Source organism: Lissotriton helveticus, chromosome 12 (assembly GCF_964261635.1).
Source record: "Lissotriton helveticus chromosome 12, aLisHel1.1, whole genome shotgun sequence".
NCBI lineage: Eukaryota > Metazoa > Chordata > Amphibia > Caudata > Salamandridae > Lissotriton > Lissotriton helveticus.
In genome coordinates this window covers 129,002,015-129,019,766 of record NC_136073.1, presented here as the reverse complement: position 1 = coordinate 129,019,766, position 17,752 = coordinate 129,002,015, and the positions used below count along the sequence as shown (strand labels likewise).

Here is a 17,752-nt window from a genome sequence, read left to right as displayed (position 1 = left end):
GAACAGAGCTGGAGGAAGGAGAGTGGGTTAGGGTTAAACTCCCTACCCTACAAAAGAAAGGTGACAGCAAATATAGTCAGCCGTTACAAGTCAAGGAGGTGCGAGGTAGAGCAGCCCTCCTCAGCGATGGCAGGGTGTGGTCCCAAGACCGCATGGCCAGAGTGAACAAGATAGTCGTATGGCCCAAGCTGGAGGAGATAGAGACACAGAGGGACTTCCATGAAACCAGGCCTCAACCAGAGCAGGGTGATGAAGTCCTTCCCGATGAAATAGGAGAGGACAGTGAGATGGAAAATCCCGGCACAGGGTCTACAGCCAGAGATGTTATACCGACTGGAGTAACACAGAGTGGAGATCGGAGAGATGGAGCGAGATCCGGCGGAGAAAGAGAGGTTGAGGAGAACATGCCGGTAAGACACACCCGTAGTGGCAGGGCAGTCACAGTGCCCTCTCGATATAGAGACTTTGAAATGGGTGGACATTAATCATAGGCTTGTCAGACTGGTGGCCCAGCCAGAGAACATTGGGGACCATGGACATACTGTAGAGTTTGAGAAAAGTTATTTTGTTCATTGTTAAAAAGGGGAGATATGTAGGATGCGCTCTAGTCTATGAGCGTGAACGCGATGACGCGTCACGCTATAGACAGGAGCGCGACGCGCGCGCATGCGCAGTAGGCGCGGATTGCAAGGCGCGAACGGGGAGAACGGCAGTTGGCGACCGGAGCAGTCACTGTGCAGACGCTCGGCGCCCTTATGCTCAAGTTACTTGTTTTGGTGTAAATAAAGAGGAAGAATTGATACACCTACTTAGTCTCAGTGTGAAGTGTGGGCAAGCAACATTACACAATCCATACAGACATTATCACAAATTATGCACACCGTCCATAACCACAAACATGCCTGAGCGCAACAATTCTTACATGCTTTAAATTACAAGTGCATGTACGTCTGTTTGTATTTACACATGCACCTGTGCATGCGGAAATGCGCCCCCATACTGCAAGTGGGAGTATGTTCATCTCCGTGAGTGACAGTTCCTTGGGAGCATGTGTGAGAATACTGTTCCGTGCTAGTGTAAAGCACATTCTGGCCTCCGAGTGTCAGTACATTCATGCCTACATGTGGCAGTACGTGTGTTTGTAGGTGACAGTGCGTGGTCAAAAAGTTTCTGTTTGGAAATAGGATGTTGTTTCTATACTGCAGTATATTTCCCTAAGTGCAGTGACTACGTTTGGCAAGGCTCAGAAAAAATAATGTTTCCGCCCGGTCTCGAACCGGGGACCTTTCGCGTGTTAGGCGAACGTGATAACCACTACACTACGGAAACCTTTACACTGCCAAGACTCACTTGCTTACTCATTATTTGTACGTGTGTGTCCAGCAATGGTACATTTCAACTTCAATTTATGAACGCCTTTTACATGTTTTCTCTTGTCATCTTTTTATTTGCAGACCTTGTATTTATCACATGAATTCTAGACCAGCATTGTTGCTCTGGGTAGCTAGAAACTTTCAGTGTGAACTGTCTCCATTGGCAGGAAGGAAGATGCCGCCTGCAGGGTGCCAAGGGGAGCATGGGTGCCCTCTGATACCACATCTTCTCCTATTGACCCCCTGGGCTCTAAGTGGGGGGGCGCCTTGTTCTATGGCTCTGTTCTGGATTGTTTGTTCTAGGGGGTGGAGTAGAGTCACGCAGGGTGCGCTGGTAACACGGTCAGGGGTTGTTGTCCAGGTATACGGTTGATAGTCTGTGCAGGTCCCTGGGCATCGCACTATTGTCTGCTTCAACTTTTCCCTTTGACGGACGGGGATTGGGGGAAGGATCAGTGGTGGTTCCTCCGCTAAGGCAGAGGAGCGTCGCCCCACTGCTTTATGCAGTGTAAAAAAATGAAAACTAAAAATGATAATACCAGCGTTATTATCATTTTATTTTTCTGGTTTCTGATGCAGGGTGGGCTGGACTGCCAGAGCAGGGGCGGGGTGGTTGCTCTACTCTAAAGTGCTCATAACTATTTGGCCGGCCCTCTTGGGCCGCCCATAACAATGTTATGTTATGTTATGTTATATAATATTTCTTGAGCGCACTGTCACCGTAAGTTTCCTGGCGCTAATCGGATCCTAAGGTTGAAGAAGAAGAATTAATGCAGATGGGAAAAGAGTAGTGTTTTTAGGGATTTCCTGAAAGAAAGAAGGGAACAGGAGGACTTAAGTGAAAGTGGGAGGGAGTTCCAGAGCTTAGGAGCCAGACAAGAGAAACTGCTACCCCCAGATCTGGTGAGTTTGAAGCGGGGGACAACTAAGAGCCGAAGGTGGGTGGACCTCAAGGTGCGAGAGGGACAGTAAGGAGTGATGAGGGATTTACGAAAGGCAGGAGAGGGACCAGTAAGAGCCTTGAATACTAGGCAGTGGACCTTGAAGACTATTCTTTCACTGACTGGTAGCCAGTGGAGTTGACGTAAAAGGGGTTTGGCCGACTGCCATCTGGGGATTTTAAAGGCCAGCCTAGCAGCCTGGTTCTGGACATTCTGTAGCCTAGACAGCTGGGATTTGGGGAGGCCGTGGTATATTGAGTTGGAGAAGTCCAGCCGAGACATCACCAAGCCGATTAAGACTTGCAGCAAGGCTTCGGGCGTCAGGAGGTGGGCGACTTTCCGTATCCTGTATAGCTGGAACATACAGGAGGATGTTACAGCACTCACCTGGGACTTAAGGGTGAGCCCAGAGTCGATGATAATCCCAAGGCTCTTTACACAGCCAGCAGGAGAGGGAGGTGTGCCGAGCTCGATGGGCCAGGACTGGGGGCCCCAATAAGGGGCACTATTCCCAGGAAGTAGGAGCTCAGTTTTGCCTGGGTTGACCTTTAGTTGGTTTTGATTCATCCAGTGCTGGATGTGCGTCATGGCCGTCCGAAAGTTGGTAACAGCATCAGGGGAGGTGAGGGGGAAAATAATTTGCAGATCATCCGCGTAATTAAACACGGTGACGTCCCACCTGCCTAAGGAGTGAAGGAGGGGTTGGAGGTACAAATTAAAAAGGAAGGGTGACAAGGAGGAACCTTGAGGGACCCCGCAAGATGACGGGACACTGGTAGCGCTGAAAGGACCCAGGCTGACTGCCTGAGACCTCTCCTCTAGGAAGGATTTAATCCAGGACAGAGCGGCCCCACAGACACCGGCGGATCCGACACGATGGATTAAGATGTTATGGTCCACCGTGTCGAATGCCGCCGAGAGGTCAAGTAGGACTAGTGCCTGGGGTAGTCCTTTGTCAGCATTGCTTCTGAGGTTGTCCAGCACGGCCACAATCACAGCCTCGGTGGAGTGGGCGGGTCTAAAGCCGGCTTGGTTGGTCGCTAGAAAATTGGACTCCTCGATGAATTGCGAGAGGCAAGTCGTGACATGAGCCTCCAAGATTTTGGACAGGAAGGGCAAGAGGGAGATGGGGCGGTAGTTAGCCAGAACCGCTGGGTCTGCACCGGGTTTCTTCAGCAGGGGTACCAGTACGGCCTCCTTGAATGACCTGGGGACTGTACCAGAGGCAAGGGACAATCAAGTACACTTTGCTTGTTTTCCACCCAGCCTGCCTTACAGCCTTGGTGCAGAACATTCCCAGGCCCCCATTCCCCTTCACAGCGCTCAGACTAAGCATAATGCTGGTTCCTTCATTCGAGGATCGAGTGGCTGCAGTGAGCGGACAGAGAGGCAGCGGCCGGCCATGTGGCCGGTCTGAGGTAAAGTAAGAAGATCTGTTGTGGACATGGCACTATAGAAGCCCTGCCTTGCTTCATGTCCATGTTGAATCATTGACTATTTTTGTTTCTTACACCAGAGAGAGCAGTGATCCGTTGGCTGAGTCTCTCCTCAATATCCACAGACTTCTTGACTCTTCCAGACGGGCCCTTGACCTGGCGATAAAACTGATTTGCCCTTGTTCGGTTCTGATTAGCGTACACAGATTGCTTGATAAATGCAATGTCGGCCCTGGTACCTCTGGGCAACATCATCCTCCTATTCAGACAGCAGGACCTTGGCACTGGAGGTTTGGTGCTTCAGTGGATCAAATCCTTTTGATGGATCAAAGACATTGAAGTTCACTGTTCCTTCTGGATGTGTTGTCAGATATATGTTATGAATTGCATAATGGAGAACCTAGCACATATATGGCTGAACCTTTCATGTGTTCCCAGTAAGAAGTGTCTCTGCTTAAGGTTCTTAGTCAAAGTGCATCATGTTCCAAGCCTTGTATCTCTTGACAGACTCTTGAACACAGCACACTTTGTATGAGGAAAATTATTCTCAATTTTCTCTTGTCCTCAAAGAATCTCATAAGCCATGTTTTAAACAAGTATTCATCTTAAAGCCCCAGTGAGTCCACTTGCTTTCAATGCCAGCCCAGACCTACCTTCCAGTTAGAATGATCCCGCGTGCATATCAAAGCTTTCGTCCGTCACATGATTATTCACAAGTAGACGAAACTCTGTCCTAATGGCTGCCAGAGACGTGTTTGGAGAATGTCACTGAAGGGCTAAGTTTCTGTGTGGATCCAGCACCCTCTCAGCAGGGAGCCTAATCATTGGCTTGACTCTACCACTAGAGGTTGTGCATTTATGGAGGCTTCATGGAAGCTCCTGATCTTCAGCTCAAGGTGAATCTCACTGTGACCCAAGGTCTGGCCTCTGTGCAGAAGACAGAAGACTCGGCTGATTCTGATGGCTGCTCTCACGTGACTCGGTGGTGGCAATTTTTGCAAGAGTAAAGTGTGTCACTTGGAGGACACCGTCCGCCATGTGTGACACAATAGATGGCATGAGCCACCTGTCAACAGTGGTCCGGCCAGTCCTTTAGAGGGGACTGGGACAGGCCACTGAGGAGCAGTCACTGGACAGGGGCGGTAGGGAGCTTGCAGGCCTCTGGGCCTCTGGGGGGTTCCTTAATATACACCTTTATCCCAGCAAACAGGCAAGCAGGCCTCTGGTGGGACGAGGGATCAGAGACAATGTATGATTAAGGTCCTCCTTGCAGGTCATAGGTCATAGAAGTGAATTTTCAAAAATCTGTAAGCTGTGGCAGTCAGACTCACAGATCCAATGGAGGGAAATCGATGGAGAACGTTTCCTTTATCATCACTTCCGCCTCTTAGGAAGACAGGGTTGGCTATTGCGCTGCCAGTGACGTAGCCAAGGTGGCATGGGCCCTAAAGCAGGCAAAGAAAATGCCCTCGTTTCAATCTTGATTGGGTATCAATAAACAGACATAATTGAGACTCCGTGGTCAGCTCTGGATCCCGGTGCCACTACACCATCTTCACATATTATAGATATCAAGGCTAAGCTATGCCCCCATACATTGCTAAAAATGAGGACTTTATTCTGAGCTAAAGAAATGCACCTTACTACAGGACTCTCACCCTACAAAAATTTGACTATTCACACATTGCAACTAAATTGTGACCTGCAGACCCCTGCAGCTGGGGAGGGTCTCTTCTTCTGCATTAGCCACACAGCCCTTGATCCGTTTCTGTTGACCAAGGCCCTTGCCTTTTGTCTGTACACATGACCTCTGTTCTACTATTCCGAATTTAAGTCAAATCTTTGCTTTAACTCTTCTCGATCTCCAAAGCAGGAACGTATGTCCGACAAAAGTGTATTTAAAAGTTTGTCGCTTATATTTTCGATTGTGAAACATTTTATTAAAAAAGTGAAATGTGTATCACCCAAGGATTGTCGCTTGTTTTAATTTGTTTAACATTTGTGAAAATCGATGCTGTAAATAAGATAACAGTGAAGATGTGTTTTCTATAATTCCTCTACATAATTTCTCTACACAATATAATAATTAATTTCATATTAAAAAACTGTGTGCCCAACTGCCGTGACATTGCCACCCGCAATGCCGTGACCCGGATTCGAACCGGGGTTGCTGCGGCCACAACGCAGAGTACTAACCACTATACGATCACGGCGAGCTACTTGGGCTCCGTGCTGCGTCCCGGTTGTACTTTTTATAAGCTGGCAGCTGTATGCACTCGTGACAGGATCTCACAGTGTGAAGGCTATTTCTGATAGGTGGACAGTAGCTTATGGATCTTTCCTTTGTAGGCCAGAAGACTAGAAGAACTCTTTACATTCATACTAGGCACACAGACGAAGTTTTCTCACCGCGTTGGGTGTTAGCCCCCTCCCTTGTGCACGTGCTAAGCAGGGCGTGACTGAGCATAGTTATACAGCCAGAGTGTTTGATGTGTGACCTTGTTCAAGGAGAGTGGAAAAAGATAGAACTAAAAAAGACAGAAATATCAAGAGGGAGGGTGGGACCATTGTAAAAGGTATATTCAGTTTAATATCAGAGATGAAGCTGTTGAGTTTTGCAGTCTGTTTTACACACTGTTGTTTGGGTAAAGGAATACACATTTCATGTTGACGCTACTTATTTTATTTTATTTATGCGTTTTTATATAGCGCGGACTTTACCTGAAGGCGTCAGAGCGCTTTACAATAGGAACAGAAAATTACAAATGAACAAATTACAAAAGCAGACAATAAGTTACATGAGGTAAAAGTGACAATTGTGAGCAAACAAAATACATGAGGTAGCAAACAGTGCATTACAGGAGGAAAGAGTGACAAGGGTGCAGGTTACAAGAGAAAACAAGGTACAATTAGAGGTAATATACTGCAACATATGCTAGCCACTGAGGCACAAGAACAAACGTTACGTTGGCAATGGTGGCACTTGTGCAAGTATCAAAAGCAAACAAAATGTGAGAGGTAGCAAACAGTGTGTTACAAGATAAAAGTGGCGTGTGCATGTTACAAAAGAGTACTAAACACAGGTACAAGGGTAATACTGCAATAAATGGCATTCACTCCAACCACACGAACACACTGGGAAGGCACTTCCATAGTCATGGAGAATAGAGTTTTCAGTAATGGGAGGTCTTCCTTCAGATAATAGAGAGGGCGTGAATTAGTTTTGGAGGTGTCTTTGGAAGAGGAGAGCTTTGAGGTCCGTTTTGAAGACCTGGGAGGAGGTGGTGGTCCGGAGCTGAGGCGGAAGTGAGTTCCAGGTTCTCATTGCGTTGCCTGAAAGGGATTGGGCAATCGATCTTTCCTTCTTGAAAGTGGGAGGTTCAAGCAGTAGATTTTCCGCATTACGTGATGGTCTAGAGCCTCCAGAGAGTTTCAGTTTATTCGCCAGGTAGCGAGGAGAGGAGGAGTGCAAGGCTTTGTGGGTGATACAGGCAGTCTTGAAGATAGCTATAGCCTCGATGGGAAGCCAGCGGAGGGTGGATAACATCAGTGTGATGTAGTCACTTCTTTTGGCCCCATAAATGAAACGAGCTGCTGAATGGAGAACAGATCTAAGGGAGGACAAGTGGGATTTGTGGATGCCAGTCTAGCCTGAGAAATATTTTAACACATAAAATGAGCTTCTCCACAGTTCTCTTATTTTTGACATTCACATTAAACAGGGTGGGGGGTTTGGCTTGGGGTCAGGGGGCGGGGATTTAAAGAGCAGTTGGTTTGGGGAAGAGGGAGGTGGCAGAGTGAGCATTGATGGGATTTGAAGAGCAGAGGGAATAGAGAGACACATTATTACTGTGAGGGGGAGGTTTCTCTATATCAGACGTTCACACCGCTCACCATGCACTTGCACTGATCACGCTGTACTCGCCCTGCAGTCACAGAAAGACACTACTCACCCTGCACTCATCAGACTCTTCACTTACCTGTCACTCTCACTGCTCATTCTACAAACCTGCTCAAACACGCACATCACTAACCATGCATTCATCGGCCCTACTCTGCACTTTCATCCTCACTCAAATTCATAAATATGGTCACCATGCTCTCACTACTCTCACACTGTTGCATACTCACTGTGCACTCACATAGGCACTCCTGTCACTCACACAGCTCACTCTTCACTCACATGAGCACAGCACTCACACCACGGAAACAAACATATCACTCACCCCTAGAGTCGCACCACTGACTCTGCACTCCCTCCTCTCACCCTGCACTCACACAGACAAATCTCAGCCTGCATTCATACAGGCACTCTGTTCACCTTGCCTGCACTTAGGGACAATAGAGTGCTGGAACTCATAAGGACGCATTACCAACTTGCACTAACTCCTCTCACAATGTACTCAACAGTCTCTCTCACAGATCACCCTTCCCTTTAATCACTCACAATGTGCCACACACAGGAACATCACTCACCATGCATTGGTACCACCCTGAAATCACTCCACTCACTCTTCTCATTCGACAATTACATGGGCCCTGCTTTCACATTGCCTTCAAGCAGATCACCCAAGACTTACATCGGCACATTATGCACCCCACACTTGCACCACTCTCGATGAACTCGCTCACTCACACTATTCACAAACAGAATATATGTTTTGGAAAAATAGCTTAACAGATTGTAAAAGTATGGACAATTTCAAATGGCATCACATTTTTACTCATACATTTTTGTACTGACCCCTCCTCGGCCAACAAATTACAATGAATCTTTTTGCATCGAGCAATCAGCTTCCCTCCATGTTCACAGTGAAGTACATCTCATCAGCAAAATACAATAAAAACTGAAAATACAAGCCAGTTCAATAAAAGTATTAAAATATATTTTCTGACCGCAGAGTCCCGAATTTCCTTATCCATCCTCGGATGTTTTGCCGTTACACGGACTAAGCATTTCTTCATCTTAACCATCTACTTCGAGACTGCAATTATATCCACTAAGACTAATTGCCGTGAAAAAGACTTTGGCCTGCCCACCATATGGGCAAAACACGTGTCGGCTGTTCGGTTGTTCCTTTGCCCTTTTTGTATTTATACAAAATAAATACTTACGAACGGATATTTAAAATGCAACATCAGCCTTTGGGATTTTGTTTCTTTTTCCCAGGAACCACTACATTTATCTAAGGCACTAAACGCATCTAAGTATTAAAAACTTTGCCTTGAACTCGGTGTTCCTTGGGTGAAACCACCTGATAGGTTCATGCCACACCAAGAATTGGGTCATGTCCCTTTGTGCGTGAACTCTGGTAGTACTCACCCACTTCCCTTAATTTATGTTTTATATGTTGCCACATAGTGAACTGAACCACCTTTCGGCACTCAAGTTTTATGTCCTTCAGGGAAGGGCCAGAGATACATCTGCACAAAAGTGATTAGCTAAGTACTGACATGTAACTCTTTATAGTGATGCTTCTGTGGTGCACACTTTTTAGCATGCATAATGTAACAAGCTCACACTTATGCAAATGACTGTCAGGCTCGCATGAGCATTACTGGTAAAACGTTTAGAAGGGGAGTCAAGTGCAGAAAGACCAAGGACAGAAATAAACTGAGACATATGAGGAAGGAGAGTAGAGTGAAGGGTTGGTCCGGACAGGGCTGATAAACTAAATGGAAGGAGAGAAGAGAGAACAGGACTGACCGAGGCAGGTCTTTGCAATAGAAGAATGAACCAGACCTGGCCTGGACACCATTAACAATCTCTATAGGAAATAAGAATAGAAAAGGAAGTGCATCCTGGGCTGGACCCATAATCTCTGTGGAAGAGGAGAGCAAAACAAGACTGGTTTAGTTAGGGCTGAATAATTCTCTAGGAGAAAAGCAAGCCGGACTGGCCTCCCTTTTCTCCTTCCCTCTGATGTAGCGGAAATCAAATGTAATTTGTAGGAGTGCATTATAATCACACGTGTAGAGTGCACCCACATATAATCTCTTGGTGTATTTACATAAAGTGTTAGAATTTTGAAAATTATTATTCTGAAATGTGATGAGTGTGGACTATTGAAAATTAACATTGATTGAGATTTAAAATAGAAAGTGAATGTAATTAGCAGAAAACATTAAGGTGAAGAACTCGTGTTGTGGACTGACAATTTTTCATGTACTAATTACCTTTATTAATTATGTTGTTTCACATGTAGGTAAATGCATTTATCGAAAGTGCCTTGTTTTCTTTGTAATTTCATAAAGTTTATATGATGATTTCTTATGTTACACAAGGATTGAGAGGCAACATATAAGCACAAATAGCAATTTAACATAAAATCAACTAACAGACTTCTTTCATAAAGTGTAAGAAGAGTCCAATATTACTTGTATGTGTTTTTTAATTGCTTTTCTTTCAATCTTGAGAGTATAAAAACAGATGCATCCAATGCATTTCGCCCTAAACAAGGGCTTCTTCAGGGCAAAATCAATCTTGTGCTGGCAACAATATAGTTGGTAAGCGGCAAAGTCCTACCAGAGTCCCAAAACCTTTGTTTCTCACTCATGAAGTTCAAACAAATATATTGGTGGTGGTCATATTGGTGGTGGTGGAGGTTTTGGTAGTGGTGGTATTGGATTTAGTGGTATTGGTGGTGTTGGTGGTATTGGTGGTGGTGGTATTGGTGGTGGTGGTATGGTGGTGGTGGTATTGGTATTGGTGATATTAGTGGTATTGGTGGTGGTGGTATTGGTGGTGGTATTGATATTGGTGATGAATCCATTGTTGTTTTGCTCACCATGCCATTCCAGTTTGAACCCAGCCATATGCAAATCAGTCTTGACCCTGTGCCTCATGGGAACAGTCCAGCCCGAACTGCCAAGCCGCAGATCTAGCCTCGCAAACATTCCCATCAACCAACCCTAGCTCCTTTTAGTAATGACTTCCTTACCCCTGTGCCCTACGCCCCCACCCTTGCTCACATGTGCACTCATATTATAGTGAACAATTCTTTCATCCTCTCTCTGTTGATCCTTTTCTTTCAATCTTGAGAGTATAATAAGCAGATGCATCCAATGCATTTCGCCCTAAACAAGGGCTTCTTCAGGGCAAAATAAATCTTGTGCTGGCAACAATATAGTTGGTAAGCAGCAAAGTCCTACCAGAGTCCCAAAACCTTTGTTTCTCACTCATGAAGTTCAAACAAATATATTGGTGGTGGTGGAGGTATTGGTAGTGGTGGTATTGGTATTAGTGGTATTGGTGGTGTTGGTGGTATTGGTGGTGGTGCTATGGTGGTGGTGGTATTGGTATTGTTGATATTAGTGGTATTGGTGGTGGTGGTATTGGTGGTGGTATTGGTATTGGTGATGAATCCATTGTTGTTCTGCTCGCCATGCCATTCCAGTTTGAACCCAGCCATATGCAAATCAGTCTTGACCCTGTGCCTCATGGGAACAGTCCAGCCCAAACTGCCAAGCCGCAGATCTAGCCTCGCAAACATTCCCATCAACCAACCCTAGCTCCTTTTAGTAATGACTTCCTTTCCCCTGTGACCTACACCCCCACCCTCGCTCACATGTGCACTCATATTATAGTGAACAATTCTTTCATCTTCTCTCTGTTGATCCTACCCAGACTTTACACCACCTGTACCGTCTCACAGCACCTAATGAACTTTTACTCACCCCAGGCCTCTTGCTTCTAAGCCCCACCCCCAGCCCATGTGGAGTGTCATTGCGCTCCAGCTGTTTAATGGCTAACAATGCTCCCACCCCCCTGTGACCATCCATCGGGTGCTTTTAGGCCTTTAATTATATTCCGGCCCCGTTGTGCGCTGTTTGGATTAGCCCTGATGAGCACAGCCCACTGTTTCTAAAGAGGAGCCCTTGAGATGCCATAAAACCAGGGACCCCTAATCTGCTCTCACGGGGGACCACTCAGGCCATGCTGGCCTGTTGCAAATACCTCCCCGTATTTCTAATCATAGCCCCGCGGTGTCAGAATTCAAAGTTTACCAGCGATTACTCGTATATCTTAATGGCTCCAAAAACCCACTTGCCATCTAGGAGTACCTTTTTCCAACCCCGACCCGCTCTTTTCAGAGGTGCCCGCCTGTTGTCTCATTACCAGTGGACAATATGCCCATTGCGACATTACCAAGCTGCGATAGGGCCACGCGTTTGGCAGCGCTCGCTCTGTAGCTCTGTGAACTGTTTCCTTACGTTGATTTCATTTTATGATTCACATATCTACAGTTGTACCACCCATTCTGATAGCTTTGTGGCTGAGTGTCCTCTGAAACAGTTTGCCATGAACCTGCGAGTACAAATGCACAGCATTTCTCTTGCCTGAGCAGAGGTTAGCAGCACAAGTGACGTGTTGTTGAGTAATTAGGCATATTAAAGCACCTAGAGGCAGTTGCGGAACGTGCATAAATACATAGCCGTACAGTGCCCCTTTGTTTTCATTCCCCGTGTGTTCCTTCTGGATTCTGAATATTGCTTCTCTCTGAGAGCACTGGGTGGGGTTTTGGTTCGGTATAGTTCCTTTGTCTTGGAGGCACGTGTTGTTCCTCCTCCGCAGTGCATGTCCTTGACCCACATTGCTGCTTTCCATTCATCGGAGGATATCAAGTGGGGAGGGGGGCATGGGTCTTTTTTAGTGCCCTCCCCCATCCAGTTTGTTCAAGCCCCCCTCGGATTATCGTGCCTCCCTCTACGGTACATGAAGCAGTGCACCAAAAATTCAATAAGAAGAAAACTTATAAGCAAACCTTCTCTGGGATGGCGCCTAGAATTTGGAATGCCTTACCCCCAGAAACCAGACTTAACCCCTCCATTGATTCTTTTAAAAAGGAAGTAAAATCTATTCTCATGGCCAAATTCACATGAGTCTGGTCCATAGAAATCTCGAGACGAACTGCACACGTGCTCCCAACCTGACTTTGATAAAGGACCATCTAAGCAACTTAGACATTTTATCGTCCTTCTGTCTCACGCTACGAGATAAACTTTATGTTGCATCTTACTATGTTGTTTTTACAATATGTTTTGTACAGATGTTTTGATTCGCTCTTATTTACTGTATCAGTAACATTTACTGACTGTATAGTACTCTGATATCCGCCAGGATCTTGTTCGCACTCTATAATACGTTAAAAAAAATATATATATATAACACCCTCAGCCCCAAATGATGTGTTCATCCGGTGCTGGGCAGCATCCCCAGTCTCCACCGGTACACTGAAGTATTCGGACCTAGAAACCTCAATTACCGTATAGATGTGCTGTTGTGGAGCATGCACACACGGCCTGGTTTAAAGGAGGCCTCCAAATGGGTCTCTATCAGGCTCTGTTTTGTACCGTTTTTCTGGACTGCAGTGACAGCAGGCACATCGAGGTGCGCTGCTCACACTGCTCACTTCTCACTAGTGGAGAAGCTACGGCATGACTTCATGCCAGGTGAGCGTTGTAGGGGAAGAGAAATCCTTTCAAGAGAGTCATTTTATCTCTGGATTTCCCTTCTTTTTGAAACTCAGGAGCAGCAACATTGTTGTGGTGTCATCAGGGCTTTAAGTGGAAGCTTTTTCAATATTATATACAAGTCATAGTTTCTGCTTATTTGTCTTATGCAACTAACAACCAGTGACAAAGCAAATATTCCTGACTTGTTGTAGGTATGATGTTTCTTGCATCATATATCTGGATGCAATGACAGAAACCCCAAAATATAAGTCGGGCGGCACCCTACGCTAAACACAGGTTTTTAGCTTGCGTGTTTTAAGCCACGCCCTCAATTACATTGGCCACGCCCCGTTTTTTTGTCCCACTTGAAGACCTGACTATCACTCCATCAATCAATCAATCAGGTAGATTTATAAAGCACGCTACTCACCCGCTAGGGTCACAAGGCGCTGGGAAGGGGGGGGGTCCGCTAATGCTCGAATAGCCAGGTCTTAAGTTGTTTCCTGAAGGAGAGATGGTCCTGGGTCAGCTGTAGCTGGATGGGGAGGGAGTTCCATGTCTTGGCCGCCACGTAGGAGAAGGATCTTCCTCCGGCGGTGGCTCTGCGAGTCCGTGGGACGGTGGCGAGGGCGAGGCTGGTCGAGCGGAGCTGGCGGGTGGGTGTGTAGAATGTGAGGCGGTTGTTGAGGTACTTGGGTCCCAAGTCATGGAGAGCCTTGTGTGCGTGGGTGAGGAGTCTGAACGTGATCCTCTTGCTGACGGGGAGCCAGTGCAGGTCTCTCAGATGATCAGAGATGTGGTCATGGCGGAGGATGTCCAGGATGAGTCGTGCAGAAGCGTTCTGTATGCGCTGGAGTCTTTTCTGGAGTTTGGCTATGATTCCCGCATAGAGGGTGTTCCCGTAGTCCAGACGGCTGGTGACGAGGGCCTGGGTGACCGTCTTCCTGGTTTCGGTGGGGATTCACCGGAAGATCTTTCGGAGCATGCGCAGGGTGTTGAAACAGGATGACATTTTGAATGCTCTGCATTGAGTGGATTCCGCGTCCTGTGTTTCCTGCCGCCACAAGTGAGGCTGGGCCTCTAGCAGGAGTGAGCCCATTTGAATGTTGTATTTAAAGTTTCACATTAACTGTGGATACTGCGAGCCGGCCACCTGCTGGCATTAGATGACCCTTCAAGTAACACCAGAGGATGGGATTTAAGAGTTGTAGAAATGAACGACAATCAGTGAAATGCGCCGCTGTCTTTGAAGGGAGTCCAGCAGTTCACCTGAGCCCGTCCGGGGCAAGGGGCAAAGGGGGGGCGGATGCAGTCACTGGAGCCCTGTGAAATAATTGGTGCATTAGAACATATTCACAGCGAAAAATGCAGATTGCTGAAAGAGTTATGCATCAAATCACATTCATAAAACCTGTCAGGACTATACGTGGCGAAAGAGAGGGTTCAAATGGCACAGTGTGTCTTCTCACACTAGGTAGTTGTGGCCGAGTGGTTAAGGCGATGGACTTGAAATCCATTGGGGTCTCCCCGCGCAGGTTCGAATCCTGCCGACTATGTGTGACTTTTGGTTGTTGCTCATCCTCTTTATGACTTTAAGCTCTTTTCTCAACCCCTCATGTCCATTGTCTTACTCCAGCTTTTAGGACACGTCTCACATCCTTTTATCAGCCTTTCAAACTCTTCTTCTAAGGTGTAAATAAGACCTTATTTCATCGCATTAGATCCAGCAGTCACTTGCCGAGTCCTTTATGAATTCACACCCACCCTTCTCTCTCCTTTCCTTTGTTCTCCTTCTCTCTGACGTGCTCTTCTCCTTTCTTTCCACCAGTTTTCCTGCAAAGTCGCCTTTATGTCTATTGTGTGCGGTGTGTGATTGCCATCGTCCTGAGGCGGAAAGCCAGGACTTGCCGTGAGAGACTATTGTTTAAAATTGCTCCTAATTTTTGTTAAAAACTTGCACTGTTATTTTGCGCCGAAATAAGGATTTTAAAATTTTAAAACTTACTTGCAGCCTATCGCTAGGTACAGCGTGTCTTTCCCCCCGGTTGCAGACTCAGGTCCGCCCACTTTACTCGTGAGTCTTGCCAGGACCACCCCCTTGCAGCCGAGTAGGTGCCGCCTGGGGTCCCGCCATCTTGGGTGAGGAGCAAGACGAGGGATAGCAGACTAGTGCTAAGCCCCTCCCGCCCTCACGCCCTCACCAGTACACAATGGTGCCTTTGCCCCGGAAGCGCAGCGGACGGGCGCAGAGGGCGCGCCGGCGGCGCGCCAGAGGCGCCCCAAAGGCAAGCCCGTCTGCGCCCGTCCGCGACCGGACGGGACCAGGGGCCACAACCCCTGCCCCTCTACCGGGTTATTTAAGGGGATACAGCTCCAGCGAGCTGCTCACCCTGAGACCTCCTGCAAAGGCAGTATGCAACCATTTCTATCACCCTTTGAATTTGCCCCCCCAATGTCAGCATATTCATTCCCATCTCAGAGTCACTCTCATTACTAGGACCCAGCATACCTTTAGGATGTTTCTTCTCAATTGTGGTCCTTACCTAAGCACCAAACAGAATTATCCTTGCTATTTGATGAGCTTAACCCAGATATAGTCTTTCTTACTGAGACATGGTTAACCCCATCCTCGGAGCCTGATATAATACAATCATTGCCACAGGGATATCAAATAGCAAGGACAGACCGTTCATCTGGGAAAGGCGGCGGTTTAGCAATAATATTCAAAGATAACTATTCCTGCCACTGCTCCCCCAGCCCCTTCTTGGACTGTAAAGTATGTCCTTCAATCTGGAGCTTTCGCCAAATATTAATTTTTCTGGAGCACTGATCTACCGCCCCCCAGGTTCGGTTAGACAGTTCGTATATTCTTTGCCCTCAGTAGTCGCAGACCTTGCTTCCACCTCTGCTAATTATACACTGTTGGGCGAACTAAACATGCACTTTGAGGATATTGGTGACCATACAGCCCAAGAGCTAATCGCCGATTTGTCCGCATTACAGTAATCTCAGCTTGTCCTATCACCCACACATATGAAAGGGCATTTGCTGGGTCCTGTATTTAGTAACTGCCCCGATCTGGAGGCAGAGCACCCCATTGCGCTCCCGTGGACGGACCACTGGTTAGTCCCTCTAACTTGGCACACTCACAAACCCCCTGTTCTGATGCCAGGATTACGGGACGCACGATACTGGTCCAAACTCTCATTAGACAAGTGGGCTGATGAGCTACAAGCCACAATACCATCTATCAACGTAGATCCCTTGGTAGCTAACGATGAATTTAACAACTGGATAACCAGAGCACTGAACATCATACTCCCAGTCAAGACAACCCGGGCAAAGAGATCTAGGACCTCGGCCCCCTGGTATTCTGAGGAGCTTAGAGATATTAAACGCAAGTGCAAAAGGCTAGAGAGGAAATGGTGTCTGGGCTATACTGACCCAGATAACATTTTGTATAGAAAATCCATCAGGGATTGTAAGATGGAAATAAAGAAAGTACAAGCCCGGTACTATACACAAAAGATCTCCGAAGCCAGCTCCAACTCCAAGGAGATCTATCGGATTGTAAAAAGCCTCACTAAACTCCCCCAGCCCCCTGTAAATAGTGATGACCTACAAGCCCGATGTAATGATTTAGCTGACTTCTTTTATAATAAAGTGGATCTTATTTACTCATCTTTCTCAACCATCTTTCCAAATACTTCAGCAGACATCCTGGAGTACTCCAAGCAGGATATAATAGACAATTTGTCACCTGTGTTGGATGAGTTCCCTTTGCTACACTTGGACCTATTGGCCACTTTAATGGTGCAGGTTAAATCGGGCTCTCCCAGCGACCCCGCCCCCCCGAGCTCCTTAAAGGCTGTTAGCCACACCATCCTTCCTGTTATGTTGGAGGTACTTAATGCCTCAATCACGGTTCCACCAGCATGGAAAGAGGCTAGGGTGAGGGCACTTGTGAAGAAACCCAATATGGACATTAACAACTTCAGTAACTACCGTCCCATTTCCCTGCTCCCTTGGGTCAGCAAGATACTGGAAAAATACATCAACAGTCTTCTGACTAATTTTCTAGAAAATAATCAATTGCTTGACCCTTCACAAACTGGTTTCCGCCCCAAACATGGGACAAAATCTGCCTTGTTGGCAGTTCTGGAGGAAACAAGAGGTATCTTGGATCGAGGAGGATCGGTGGCAGTCATCCTCTTCGATCTGAGTGCCGCTTTTCACACCGTGAATCATGAAATCTTATTGCAGCGTCTCCACGACATCGGGATTCAAGGAGGAACGTTGAAATGGCTCAGGTCATTCCTGACCGATAGAACTTTTCAGGTCTTTGAGGGAAATACCATCTCCACTAGCAGACCTTTGGGCTGTGGAGTTCCGCAGGGCTCCTCGCTTAGCCCGACGTTGTTTAACGTCTATATGAGGCCGCTGGCGGGGATCGTCCGTCCATATGGTATTAAGATCGTTACCTATGCGGACGATACCCAGCTGGTGGTCTCTCTGACGCGGGCTGAGGGCCCTTCGGCCATGGTGG

General features: G+C 46.9%; 3 non-coding genes across 3 annotated transcripts; 1 reads left to right on the top strand and 2 right to left on the bottom strand.

The window, feature by feature from the left end:
* Positions 1 to 1,256: 1,256 nt before the first annotated feature.
* Positions 1,257 to 1,329, bottom strand: TRNAV-AAC (transfer RNA valine (anticodon AAC)). Its single transcript has one exon. It is a non-coding gene; the product is annotated as a tRNA-Val (tRNA).
* Positions 1,330 to 5,891: 4,562 nt separating this feature from the next.
* Positions 5,892 to 5,963, bottom strand: TRNAH-GUG (transfer RNA histidin (anticodon GUG)). Its single transcript has one exon. It is a non-coding gene; the product is annotated as a tRNA-His (tRNA).
* Positions 5,964 to 14,680: 8,717 nt separating this feature from the next.
* TRNAS-UGA (transfer RNA serine (anticodon UGA)) lies at positions 14,681 to 14,762 on the top strand. The gene has a single exon. It is a non-coding gene; the product is annotated as a tRNA-Ser (tRNA).
* The last annotated feature ends 2,990 nt before the right edge of the window (positions 14,763 to 17,752 follow it).